The sequence below is a fragment of the Phalangium opilio genome, unplaced genomic scaffold (assembly GCF_054372755.1).
Source record: "Phalangium opilio isolate 3A_F unplaced genomic scaffold, DU_Popi_V2 ptg000082l_1, whole genome shotgun sequence".
NCBI classification, from domain to species: domain Eukaryota; kingdom Metazoa; phylum Arthropoda; class Arachnida; order Opiliones; family Phalangiidae; genus Phalangium; species Phalangium opilio.
Genome location: NW_028324189.1, coordinates 2,036,359 through 2,049,268, shown reverse-complemented (window position 1 = coordinate 2,049,268; position 12,910 = coordinate 2,036,359). Strand labels below are relative to the sequence as shown.

Sequence of the window (12,910 nt, the reverse complement as noted above, 5' to 3'; positions counted from 1 at the left end):
AAATTAACATCGTGATTAACAATAATTCAACATATTTTTAAGTCCTAATCGTGTTTGACAACGGGTTTCTTACTAAGATAGGAATCGGCAAATAGCTTAATAAATAAATAAAAATGTACCAAATACATTAAAACTGCTAATGTGGCGCACGTTTGGGAAACTTCGCAACTTTCCCCTTTTAAAGTTATGGCGAAAACGTAAAAACTAGCGTAGGCTCCGATCATCATTTGAGTTATTTGACTGATGGTAATCGCCATTGCTATTGGTCGTGGTATTTTCACCTTTAAAGACATAAGCGCGAAATAGGCGTACATGACTGTATGGATCGACATATTCATGACGGTAAACCACCGTCCCAAAGCCGCTTGTTGGTCGTACAAGTAACAAGTGAAGACCAGAGTAACCGAATGATGAAACCAATGCAAAACGAGCAATTTTCTCTTACGCATGACCAGGAATAAGGTGTCCATTAGTTCGAACGCTTTAGATATCACCACCAACCAGTACCAGAAGGCAACGATCTTGTGAGTTTGATTACCGTCCTTGCTACAGACAGTGTGGTAGTATCCGCGGTTTTGTAAGACATAAAGAAATTCGGGGAAACATCGAACCAACACCAAGAAGCTGAAGATGGATAGTCCAAAATTCCAGTAAACCATTAAGCGGGTGACATTCAATGGGGGACGGTTGCGCATCCATTCTCGTAGACCAAAAACGGCGCCGATATAAACGATGGCCAAATAAATGCTCCATGTAAAATTACGATTCATCCATGTTTGGGCGGCTAACGGATTGAAATTCTCCTCGAAGCTGAAGATATGGTAGTAATTCGGAAAGCGTTTCAATTCGGCCTCGTTGAGAGCGCGTACCAGAAAGTAACTCGAAGGACCACTTGGTTCGACCATCGTTCGAAATTTGTGATCGATTGAAGAAACTTCTTAAAAGTCCCTTTCATGATTTTGTTTTTAATTCCAAACTAATTAATAATTTACCACCTTATTGATGAAATATACTAACGAAATTTCAAACATTTCAACATTTTTATGAATATCGTGGTTTTTCACTTACGTCAAATACCAATAACTAGGAAACACTTGGGTTTATTTCAAAGAAAAAAGGCTTATATGAAAAGAAATTGTGACATCCATACTTAAAGGGGTTTTGTCGGACCGTGGGACAAATGAAAATCTTCCTCATAGGGCCTTAGCATAGCAGGTGTTTGTAAAAAAGGAGAGGGGGTCGGACAGCCCCTTCATCCTGCCATGATGAAGGTAAATTTATTCCAGAGAGAGATGTTGATATTTTCTCAATAACAACGTGGAATAATTAGTTCCATTAATGTTTATTTATTTGTGAAAGTAATATTAGGCCTGCAAATTATGCTCAATTTGTGTAGGTTATAAAATTTAATAGCTTCATATTTTCCTTGCGAAATTATAGCTAGTAAGTTAAATGAATTACAATATTACACGAGTTACGAAGGAATTAGGTCTGCAATTCCTACAATACAGAGGTTCAGTATGGGCGCCCGTAAAACCTAATGGTAATGAAATGATGAAACGTCATAATACATTAGTCATAGTAAAATAAGATATTTATTGATAAAATTAAAGTTATTTCATCATGATATAATATAATGCTAGGTGCTAATACAAATAATATCACAAAAACATAAAAACAAATTCAAAAACCATGCGTTTTAGTCGGATTTAACAGAACTTTTCTTACTCTTAATCAGATAAGATTCCGTAAATAGCTTTACAAACAAAATAAAATGAACCCCATAAATGAGAACGGCGCTTCGACCCCCCGTTTCGGTAATGGCGCATTTGGAACCGATAAACAGCATAGAGTAAGCGTAAAAACTAACGACGGTACCCAAGACCATTTGCGCAATTTGCGACGTGGTTATTAACATAGCGATAAACCGCGGGATCTTAACGTTTACAACGCGTAAACCGAAGTACGCGTACATGACGCTATGTACCACCAAATTCATGAAAGAGAACCATCTTCCGATGGCGGCGTGTTCCTGGTAAATGTACCAGGTGAAAACCAAAGTGGTACAATGATGAAAATAATGCAGGAATAATAACTTCCTTTTTCGTAATACGATAAACACGGTGTCTAATAACTCCGGGCCCTTTGATAATATAAATAACCAATACCAAAATGCGCTTATTTTATTGGTTTCAAAGGTGCGATTATCGCAAACCGAGCCGTGAAAGCCTTTTTGATGTAATACGTGGAAAAATTCGGGGTAAAGGCGAAAAGCCGCCATGGCGCTAAATATGGCCAGTCCAAAGTTCCACAACATTAGCGGACCTTTTAAACGTAACGGTTTACGACTGTTCATCAGAATTGGTCCTCCAAAGACAACCGATAAGTACATAGCAGCCAGAATAAAGGACACGGTCCAGTTTCGGATCATCCATCCACGTGACCATGATTGGTCGAAATTTTCCTCGAAGGAAAATATGTAGGCGTATTTGGGAGAACCTTCGAAGGTGATGTTCTCGCCATGTCGAAATAGCGAATGGTTTTCAACGCTCATTTCGTTCTTCAAATGATTTCCTAAAAATTAAAAGGATTCGATACATTAATGAAGAAAAAACAACCAAATCTACCGTGAAAATTGTAAATCGAGCGCTTTTTCTTGGTAGAGTAACAAATTAATTATTCCGTTCTTAAGGTCGTAACTACTACCTTATTTATTTAAAAGGAAAGTCAGCTAACACTAAAAACAAGGGTTATTTTGTTTTCCCAATTTTCCATAGCTTACAATAAACGCAAACTATAATGTTATGTTCCTCCATCATAAACAAATTAGTTTATTACAAACAGAGAAACCAACAAACACACAAGGGGGATGCTAGCCAACTCGCACTACCTCTGGTAGAGCTTCTTGGTGAGAGGGAGGATACCCCAATATCGGCCTCACCCCTGTGTGAACATTGGTTTCTCTGTTTGTAATAAACGAATTTGTCTATTGATCATTGCTACTTAAGTTTGTACTCCTACTAAATTCCTTAAGTCCTCGTAACGCCAAGGGGGAAATTACTACTTAAAATTGAACGTATTCATTGATAAGGCGTGATACATCTCCACTATAAAAACTATTTCGAGTGATTAACCCCTCGATCTGTATAGTTCAAGAGGTTTATAGATCTCGAAATATTTCACGACAAAAACGTGTAAATCGATAAACGAAATTACCAAATTGAAATATTTCAAAATTATTTTTCGAAACTTACCCCTTTAACCACTCGTAACACACTTGTCGTTGGTTAGCTCGGCGAACACCGAATGAACGTCTAATCAAAAATTGGCGGCGTTAAGTATATAATTAAATTACACCATAGAAAACGTCAACCTTCAAGGTTGCGATAATTTTCAGACAAAACTGGTTTTTGAATACTAATAATGTCCAAAAACATTATTGGCTCGTTATTTAAATTGATTTAAAATTAATTAAGTTTTAATTCGCACGTAATAGGTAAAAAGATTTTGCCAAATAACTTGCCGCAACTGCGTCGCCCAAGAAATAAAACGTACTGGCGCACACTCGACTTGAATCGACGACGTTTATCTATTTGAAATTCAATTCCGAAATAAATTTTTATAAATTTTCTCAAAAGCAAAATCAATTTGAATTTTAAACGACACGGAAAAAATAGGGAGTGGCTTTACTAATCATATTATTTTATTGCTTTCACTGGTGGTAGTGGTAGTATCGCTGATATCATTGTCTTTACCCCTTCAATGATTTTGCATTCGAAATGATTAACTTTTTTATTTATTTATTTCCTGTTTCAATGAATATTTTGGGTCAAAATTGGCCAAACATTAAATTAATTCCAGCATTTTTATCCACAAGGAGGATACCTATTGGTATGGGTTTGAATTTCCCCAATGAAATATGCAAATTAACCCTTTGTCTCTTATAATATTGCTCCATGGTGATGGACGAAATATGATATAAGTTAGGGAAGGTGGTAAAATATAATATACTTTGTTTAAAAAAATAAGTCGTAAATTGACTTAAATATTATTTATTAAACCTTTGCACGGGAAAAATAAATACTAGGTTTATTTTTTATCATATTTCCTCAATAAAGACCTACGCGTGAAAAGAAAATTTATTTGTTCAATGTTAATTTTTTTTTTAAATACCACTTTTTTCACTGGTGCTCTTAGATTATACAGGGTGTTAGGACCGAAGTACATTGGGCGAATTTGAGTCGAAAATGTTCAATGATAATTATTATTTAGCCCTAAGGGTCACTGTTTACAAGTTAAGATTGGAGTGTTTTACTTGAACACAACTCTAATTTCATCAAGGGGCTAGGGGTCATCAATCGTAAATTGTGACAAGATATCATTGAACATTTTTGACTTGAAATAACCCACTGGACTTCGTTCCCTACTATACTTTTTATAGCACCCTGTATGTATTAAAAAACCATTATAGGAAAGAATTCTGAGTAAAATTTTAATTCATGACTATTTGACAAAGAAAGATTGGCAGTGAATGTTAAGGACTGCATAGAGGATTAGTATCATATTTTTTCCTTGTTAAATTACGAGAAAATTGTCCTTCCTATTGTTCTGCAAAGAAAACATGGGGAATTTGGTATATTATCTTTGTATTTAATCAAGTAATTGCAGTATCTTATGTAGTCGAGGTTACCGCAATTATTTATTGCAAGTATTTTTATCTTCAAGGACATTCGTTTTCTAGTTAATTGGTCCCTTCATAAGTTTAAAAGATATGTTCCATAAATAATACACTCTTATTTTGCAGTCCATCTTCCTATTTAGCCTTTGACAGCGCCTCACCTCGAATCTATGACCTATACCTCACTCACTTCACGACAAGCTCCAGTTTCTAAGTTACCAGTGACAAACTTATGGTGAACATATCTTATGAACTTATGGTCCCTTTTATTAAAGTTAGAAATAATAAGTGATTCAAGTTGGGAAAAGAAAATCAAAATTTTATTATTTGGATAATCAGAAATTGCCCAAATGTTTTTAATAATAGTTAACATCAACAAAGAGTAAAAAATCAACATTGCAAACATAAACATTCAAATTTTTAAACATTCAATATGTGTAACAAAGTAGTATTTTGTGTCAAAATGCATTGAGATATAGAAGATAGTGTTACAGGCAAGTGTTGATAGTCATTTGAAAGTAAAACTCAACCGCTATCTACTTGAAAAGATTGTAGATCTGTTCGATTCAGTGGGATGTTCTAATAACAATTTGCTAGCAATCATGAAGCGCAGTAAACAGTTAAATGTCTCCCTCTTAGTGCACGCTATCTGCAGTGTAGAACACACCATAGAACCTTTAACTCAAACGTAACGTGTACCAGTGTAATTTAGGGAGCATGTACCGTTTCTTACGAAGTTTACGAGGGATAAAAGTGCGGTAAAACGTCAGGGTGACGCGACAATAATTACGCAATTTTAATATTTTCAAAACTGGCTTGACACGTACAAGTTCTTGCGAAAATTAAATTTTATGAAATTAAAGTGCAACACACGTTTTCCCCCGTAAGTTTATTAAACTCTATTAGCTGGTTTTAGTCCAACTTTTGGGTATTTTTCTGAGAGTTACTCAAATAATTAATAACAAATAGTCTAACAAACAGTCCGAAAAATGTGCCATAAACCGCGAAAACGGTTAAGGCGGAATTCCAAGAAATTCCGCATTCGTAACCACCAACTTTCATAACAAAAGTGTAAAGACTGGCCGTGAAACAAATAATCATTTGAATAATTTGTAAAGAAGTAATTATCATAGCTATAAACCTGGGTAATTTAATTTTAGCCGCTCTACAGGCGTAATACGCGTACATTACCGCGTGTACCGAGTAATTAGTGGTCATCATCCAACGACCCATAGCGGGATGGTCAGAATAAATATACCAACTAGTTACCAAAGCCGAAATATGATGGGACCAATGCAAGAAAATCAATTTTTGCTTACGTAAGACGATAAAAACCGTATCGAAAAGCTCTAGGGATTTTGACAATGTAAAAATCCACGCCCAAAAACCGGATATTTTATCCATTTCGATATAACTTCGATCGCATATCGAGTAATGAATACCGTAGTTACTTAGCACGTGGGTAAGTTCCGGTAATGTTCGATAGGCCCCGATAAAACTGAAGCACGATAATATGACGTTCCATATTAGAAGGGTACGTCGGACTTCGAATGGTTTACGACATTTCATTAAATGTTGGACCGTGAATGAGAATATGACGTAAATTAGGCTTAAGTAGATACAAATACTCCAGTTACGTTCCATCCATTTCCGTTTATGTTCTTTGTCAAAGTTCAATTCCATTGGAAGGATGAAGGAATAATTTGGTGAAAATGGGAAAGTGATTGGGTCATTCCAAGATATGTTTTGACTTTCGACAGTCATCGATTCTTGTTAACTTTTAATAATTAGGGATTATTTGTCCTCAATTTAGTGGAGGGGGGATTTTTTATGGATTTTAACAAATGGATTTCGTTAGCTTGAGAGAAATAATCAAAAAGATATTTTGTTTGATTTTCAAATAATATTCAAAAGAAATTGATTTATAAATTAATTAGTTTAAAATTTTGACTCACTTTTTCGCGATTTTCCGCTTATGGTTTTAAATAATCAATTGATGACCACGTGATCTCGATTTCTGATAAAGTAAAACCAAAAATTAGCATTCAAATCAATTTTTTTTTCTACCGTATAGAAATCCCATACATTTTTTCACAATCGATTTAATACTTTCAAAAAATCCGTGGAATTTCAAGCAGTCCAATATTTCACTGTCACTATTAATGTTCTCTTTTTCCTCGATTACTAAATAATCGATTATCTTATCGCGATATCGATACTAATACCGATTAATTAGCGATATTTATGGTTACCATTAATTAATAAATGCAGATAAAATATTATTTAAAAACAAAATTAAAGTAAAGTAAAGTAAAAAAAAAACGGTGAAAAATTTCCCGCGTGTACCTATCCGTGGTTAAACTCGAGTAAATGATCCACTCTCGTTTGTGGAGGAGAGCGGGATTTGTAGTTGGAGTTACTATAAAGTACAGGTTGACTTTTTAGTTAACCACACAGGTAGTAACGCCCATTTTACCTTTATGGGCTTTTCCCGTTCTATGAAAATTCTAGACAAATATTGCGTGATTTTTCTTATAAAATTTATCGCGTTTCATTATTAAAATACTCTAAGGTTTCTTGGTAAAACTGGTTCTTCTTTGGGGTTTACTTCCCTTGTAAGTTTGCAAACCCTCTTTTTAAAAAAAAAAAAAAAAAATAAAAATCAGTTAACGAGGTTTAGAGAAATTATCCGCTTGGTTAAGATCAGGAAATAATACGTTAGAGCGATTTGTTTATAATGATACACTTTGCGTTTTTGGGGAACTTAAGGGACTTTTAAGATTGTAAATTACCAGCCTTTTTGTCCTGGTTCGCCTGAATTACTTTCTAGACAGATTACTTGTACACAGTGATCGTGTCGAGATCGCCCCGGCTTGGATTTTTTTACGATTAAGTTTGATTAGGAATTTGGAATTTATCGGTGCGCGTGATTATTGGTTTTCTTTTGTTTGCTTCCGGACGTGATTGCGCGTGACGTAATTATACTTGCAAGAGGTTTATTTCCTTGCACGTGGTTTAGGCTTAAGAGGAAGAGGGGAGGAGGACATTCAAGGATTATAGGGTTAATAAATTCAGGGTTCGTACAAACCTGGAGAAGTCAGGGAAATAAATTGTTGGCTAGAAGTTCAGGGTTCATACAAACCTGGAGAAGTCAGGGAAATAAATTGTTGACTAAATATTCAGGGTTTATATAAACCTGGAGAAGTCAGGGAATTGTTGGCTAAAAAATCAGGGAAATTTAGAATTTTTTAATTTTATACGAACCTGGAGAAGTCAGAGAAACAAATTGACAAGAAATTCAGGGTTCATACAAACCTGGAGAAGTCGGGAAAATAGATTGTTGACTAAAAATTCATGGAAAGTTATGTTTTTTAGTAAAACTCAGGGAAATTTATAACTTTTAGTAAAATTCAGGGAAATTTATAACTTTTAGTAAAATTCAGGGAAATTAATAACTTTTAGTAAAATTCAGGGAAATTAATAACTTTTAGTAAAATTCAGGGAAATTTATGTTTTTTAGTAAAATTTAGGGAAATTTATAATTTTTTAATTTTAGTAAAATTTAGGTAAATTTGTTAGGTTTGCCCTGAAGGGTTTGCTCCAACTAATACCATAGTTTTTATTCACAAAAAAAACCCCACTCCCACAGTTACTAGGTGGCCTTGCACCTGGAAATATCCTGGTAATCGGTTTCCCAGAGGTTGTATGAACCTTGATATTTCGCAATGTAATGAATACATTTTGTCAGCCAAGTAGCGCGGGCTCCTGGTGTAAATGGTATCAAAACTCCTAGTCTGAAAACTATGTATACGAAGTCAGTTTGGAATTTAATGGGGGAGTATACGCTGTACAAGATGCACCTTCTACCTGTACGTGTTTTACACAAATTACGTACGGTTTAATATTTAAAAGCATTATTTTTCATAGTGCTACAATGATCAAAATCGGCCTATAAAACATCGCAGAGTAATGGTTTTATTTTGGGGCTATAATGATATGCATTATCCACCTCGGTATTGGCCCAGATTTATCCCCTCTCTGAAATCAATTTTAAATTATTGCATTTAAAATCCAATTAATTTGTTAAATTCCGAATAATTGCCTAAATTAGTTTTCAATAATTTTATTTAATTGTTTAAATAATAACACGCAAGTTACACTCCATTTAGCCACGCATATGGCTATAATTTTAGTAATAGAAACAGTTCTCGATAATTGTTCATTGTAGCGTTAAATCGACTTTTAATTTCGTATTTAAAGAAGTAATCTGCAAAAGAAAATTGCCGGAAAAGAAATGATTAAATTCAATTTCGTAAAAGAAACAAAGTTCTAAATAAGGCTGACACAGACTCGGGGAATTTGAAATATCAGGCAAATATGAATAGAAAGGCTGGATGATCAGGTCAATTTGAAAATAGGACTGATAAGTCAGGGAAATTAGGTGATAGAAAGGTCAGGGATATTTAAAAATAGTCCTGAAAGGTCAGAAAAATTTGTAAATAAGCTTAAAAGGTCAGGGAAATTTGTAAATAAGCTCAAAAGATCAGGGAAATTTGTAAACAAGCCCGAAAGGTCAGGGAAATTTGTAAATAAGCCCGAAAGATCAGGGAAATTTGTAAATAAGCCCGAAAGATCAGGGAAATTTGTAAATAACCCCGAAAGATCAGGGAAATTTGTAAATAAGCCCGAAAGATCAGGGATATTAGAAAATAGTCCTGAAAGGTCAGAAAAATTTGTAAATAAGCTTAAAAGGTCAGGGAAATTTGTAAATAAGCTTAAAAGGTCAGGGAAATTTGTAAATAAGCTTAAAAGGTCAGAGAAATTTGTAAATAAGCTTAAAAGGTCAGGGAAATTTGTAAATAAGCTTAAAAGATCAGGGAAATTTGTAAATAAGCCCGAAAGGTCAACGAAATTTGATAATAGTCCCGAAAGGTCAACGGAATTTTATAATAGTTCCGAAAGGTCAACGGAATTTTATAATAGTTCCGAAAGGTCAACGGAATTTTATAATAGTTCCGAAAGGTCAACGGAATTTTATAATAGTTCCGAAAGGTCAACGGAATTTTATAATAGTCCCGAAAGGTCAACGAAATTTGAAAATATTCCCGAAAGATCAGGGACCTTTAAAATAGTCTTCCAAAACTTAGGTTCTAAAACTTTGACCCTAAAGGTTAGGAAGAAATCAGTGAGGCTTAACTCTGAGATATTATGTAAAATGAAACAAAGAAGTCTTACACTTAGTAATGGCGCTTATTAGCCCAACTTCTTTTTGGCATTTAAATCATCTGACCTTGGCGATTTCGTCGATGAAAAGTAAGATTTGACGAAGAAATTGAGGAAAAGTGCCAAAAAGGCGGAATACAGGAAAAAGAAGGCCAAGGCATTTCCTTTCGAGACGTGACATTGTTGTTTACCATAGATCATGACCATAGAGTAAACACTAGCGAAGAAACCCATAAACATCTGTAATATTTGCGAAACAGTGATACACATGGCCAATGACCTGGGTATTTTAAATCTGAGAGCGCGTAACGCGTAATACGAATACATAACGGCGTGTACGGTGTAGTTCATCACAATGACCCAACGTGCCATACCGGGTTGTTCGTCGAAAACGTACCAACTGACTATCAGAGTCAAAAAGTGATGAAACCAATGCAAGAAAATTAACTTTTGCTTGCGTAGAATAACGAACAAGGTGTCCCCTAATTCGGGGACTTTGGACAAGATGAAATACCACGCCCAACACGACGTCACTGGATTGCTGACCATGTAGCTTCTATTGCAGACGGAAAAATGGTAGCCGTAATGCGTCAAAACGTGGATGAACTCTGGTAGCGTCCTGTACGCGGCTGTAATACTGAAAACGGCCAGACCGGCGTTCCAAACCACCAGAAAGTGACGTAATTGATAAGGAGGGCGTGTCTCCATCCATCGTTTCAAGGCGAAGATGAATATGACGTAGATGACACCGAAGGCTATACTCAGTGTCCAGTTTTCTCGCATCCAATTTTGATGACCGGGGATGTCGAATTTGTCCTCGAAGTTTAGGACGAATGAGTAGTTGGGCGAATAAGGGAAAGCTTTCATCTTGAACGTCGTTGGATTTCCGATGTTTACGCCAATAAGGATGCTTCAATGTTTGTTTGTTCAACCGGAAGTAACGCGGTATCTGTGGCGTGGTAAACAGATCAAATAGATTAATGTTTATAGCAACCGTTACTCAATTTCCGGGGATACAATATCATATTTCATTAAATCTATTTAATATTTACGACTTAAATAAAAAACGTAGCAACGTTGTTGCGTTAACTTTCTTAATGATACACTGTTTCACAGTCTAACGAGGATGACGTTATTTAAGTAAATTATGTATACTACAGTATTATCAGATGTCAGTGGAAATACAACGCTCTTCCTGGTATCAATACATTTCCGATATAGAGTAGGAAATAGATTTACAATAGATATCATTTAATATATTGCAAAATTAAGATACGAATTCTAGTTTCTCTCAGCCCGTTTGATAAAATAGAAAACGATATGGAGATAAAGGGAGTATAAAGCAAGTTGCTTAAAAAAACAACTGCCAACTAGTTCTGGTTATTTTTCCCTAACACACCTGTTAAACAGAGTGACAAAATTAATAATATTGGGTTTTAAGTTTATACTCTCTTTAAAAAGAGAATTCTTTATCAAATAGTTGAATTACTTTACCTTGGTTTTATTATAACTCTTTTTAAAATCTCTCGTTCAGATTTTTAAAACACGCCTGCAATACAGACGATAGGTAACTCAGGTGGGATTGTTAGAAACCATACGTTTTGCTAGATAAGGCTCGTTAAAATAATTTATACCTATACCTATATATACCTTTACTATAATAAACCTGAGTACACATTGGCGCAGGCGCATTTTGTCTTTCTTTTTTTTTTGTTTCACATTAAACTTGATAATGGTGTTCGTTTATGTTAATTAAGGTACTGGTTACCTACCCAAACCTTGATGTGTTAGATACTTAAACTATTTTCCTGTTACTAAAGCAGTAATTCAAGATGATTAATAAATACTTAAAAAGCAATTTTACGGTAACAATTATTTAAATCACCATTTTTTTCTTTAAATTTATATTGGTATTTTCCTCAATTAAAAATTAACTTTCCTTAGGGTATAATACAGTCAAACACATAACCCCCCCATTATACTATAATTATAGGTCGAGATTTCATCATTAGAGAAATTGTAAAGGTCAAATTAAAAATAGTATTTTATTATTACTTACCTTAGTTGAGTTCTAAGATGCTTTTTAAGGGGTTTAAGTTTTAGAATTATACCGGTAAAGTCTATAGCGAATGTCCACGTTTTATACGCCTGTGAAACGTAATACAGCGTTGATAATTTCTTATCTTTGTAAGTCACATAATCACCGTACACTTTGAAAGCTCGTTGAAAAATGGATGGCCAATATCGTGGTAGAGTCTAAAGGCTTAAAAATCGTACCTCTTCAATTTAGACCTTGGATATCTTAACATTTCCTTTCTAGAGATTAACATCTATCGCGTCTGTAATTTTTAGCAACGTAAGAAAATAGAGTAAGGAATCAAATATTGCCAACGAATAAATACATCTACCTGCTCTACTGACTGACTTCGCATATGCTCTTTTTTCTAAGTAACTAATAAACATATTCAAATTAAATTTAAACAGTATTTAGAATGAATGATGTGTAGCCAAACTGTTTTTTCTAATTCGTTCCCAAAACCCAAAAGTTATTAATTAGGATTAAAAGACAGACATAAATCGCAGGCGTATAAGCCGCCTGTAATACAAGTTACTATTCCTTACAATATTTTCTTTGTAATCGCTTAATAATTAACCAACCTTTTTCTGTTCTTTATCTATTTTTTTACATTGTTTTATCGATAAAATGACGTCACTGGTGCTGTAATCTGAGGAAATACTTTTTTATTGGTTCTATTTTTAAGAGGTTTTTTTGTTAAAGGGAAGATGACATATTTAATTTTAAGGAAAAAAAAAGATGGAGGCTACTCGTTCCACATGGTAACCTAACTTGGGCATGCATCTCAAATAGGCGAAAAATTTCTCAATCAAAGCGTAAAAATGAGTAACTTCTTATTAATTTTTCTTAATATTTATTTTATTTTTTCCTCTTTAAAATAAATGGGACTAATTTTGAAATTAAACGAACTAGAAAATAAATCGTAAAATAAA

General features: G+C 34.3%; 4 pseudogenes across 2 annotated transcripts; all 4 read right to left on the bottom strand.

The window, feature by feature from the left end:
- Positions 1-44: 44 nt before the first annotated feature.
- On the bottom strand, positions 45-905 carry LOC149650841 (very long chain fatty acid elongase 6 pseudogene; annotated as a pseudogene).
- A 794-nt stretch (positions 906-1,699) lies between these two features.
- Positions 1,700-3,958, bottom strand: LOC149650840 (very long chain fatty acid elongase 6 pseudogene; annotated as a pseudogene).
- A 1,632-nt stretch (positions 3,959-5,590) lies between these two features.
- LOC149650839 (very long chain fatty acid elongase 6 pseudogene) lies at positions 5,591-6,442 on the bottom strand (annotated as a pseudogene).
- Positions 6,443-8,809: 2,367 nt separating this feature from the next.
- On the bottom strand, positions 8,810-12,790 carry LOC149650838 (very long chain fatty acid elongase 6 pseudogene; annotated as a pseudogene). Of its 2 annotated transcripts, XR_016370984.1 has the most exons (3): positions 11,961-12,790; positions 9,914-10,850; positions 8,810-8,945 (listed from the first exon to the last, which is right to left on the bottom strand). The product of XR_016370984.1 is annotated as a very long chain fatty acid elongase 6 pseudogene, transcript variant X2 (transcript). The 2 variants fall into 2 exon arrangements; XR_016370983.1 differs by having other exon boundaries at positions 8,810-10,850.
- Positions 12,791-12,910: the final 120 nt, after the last annotated feature.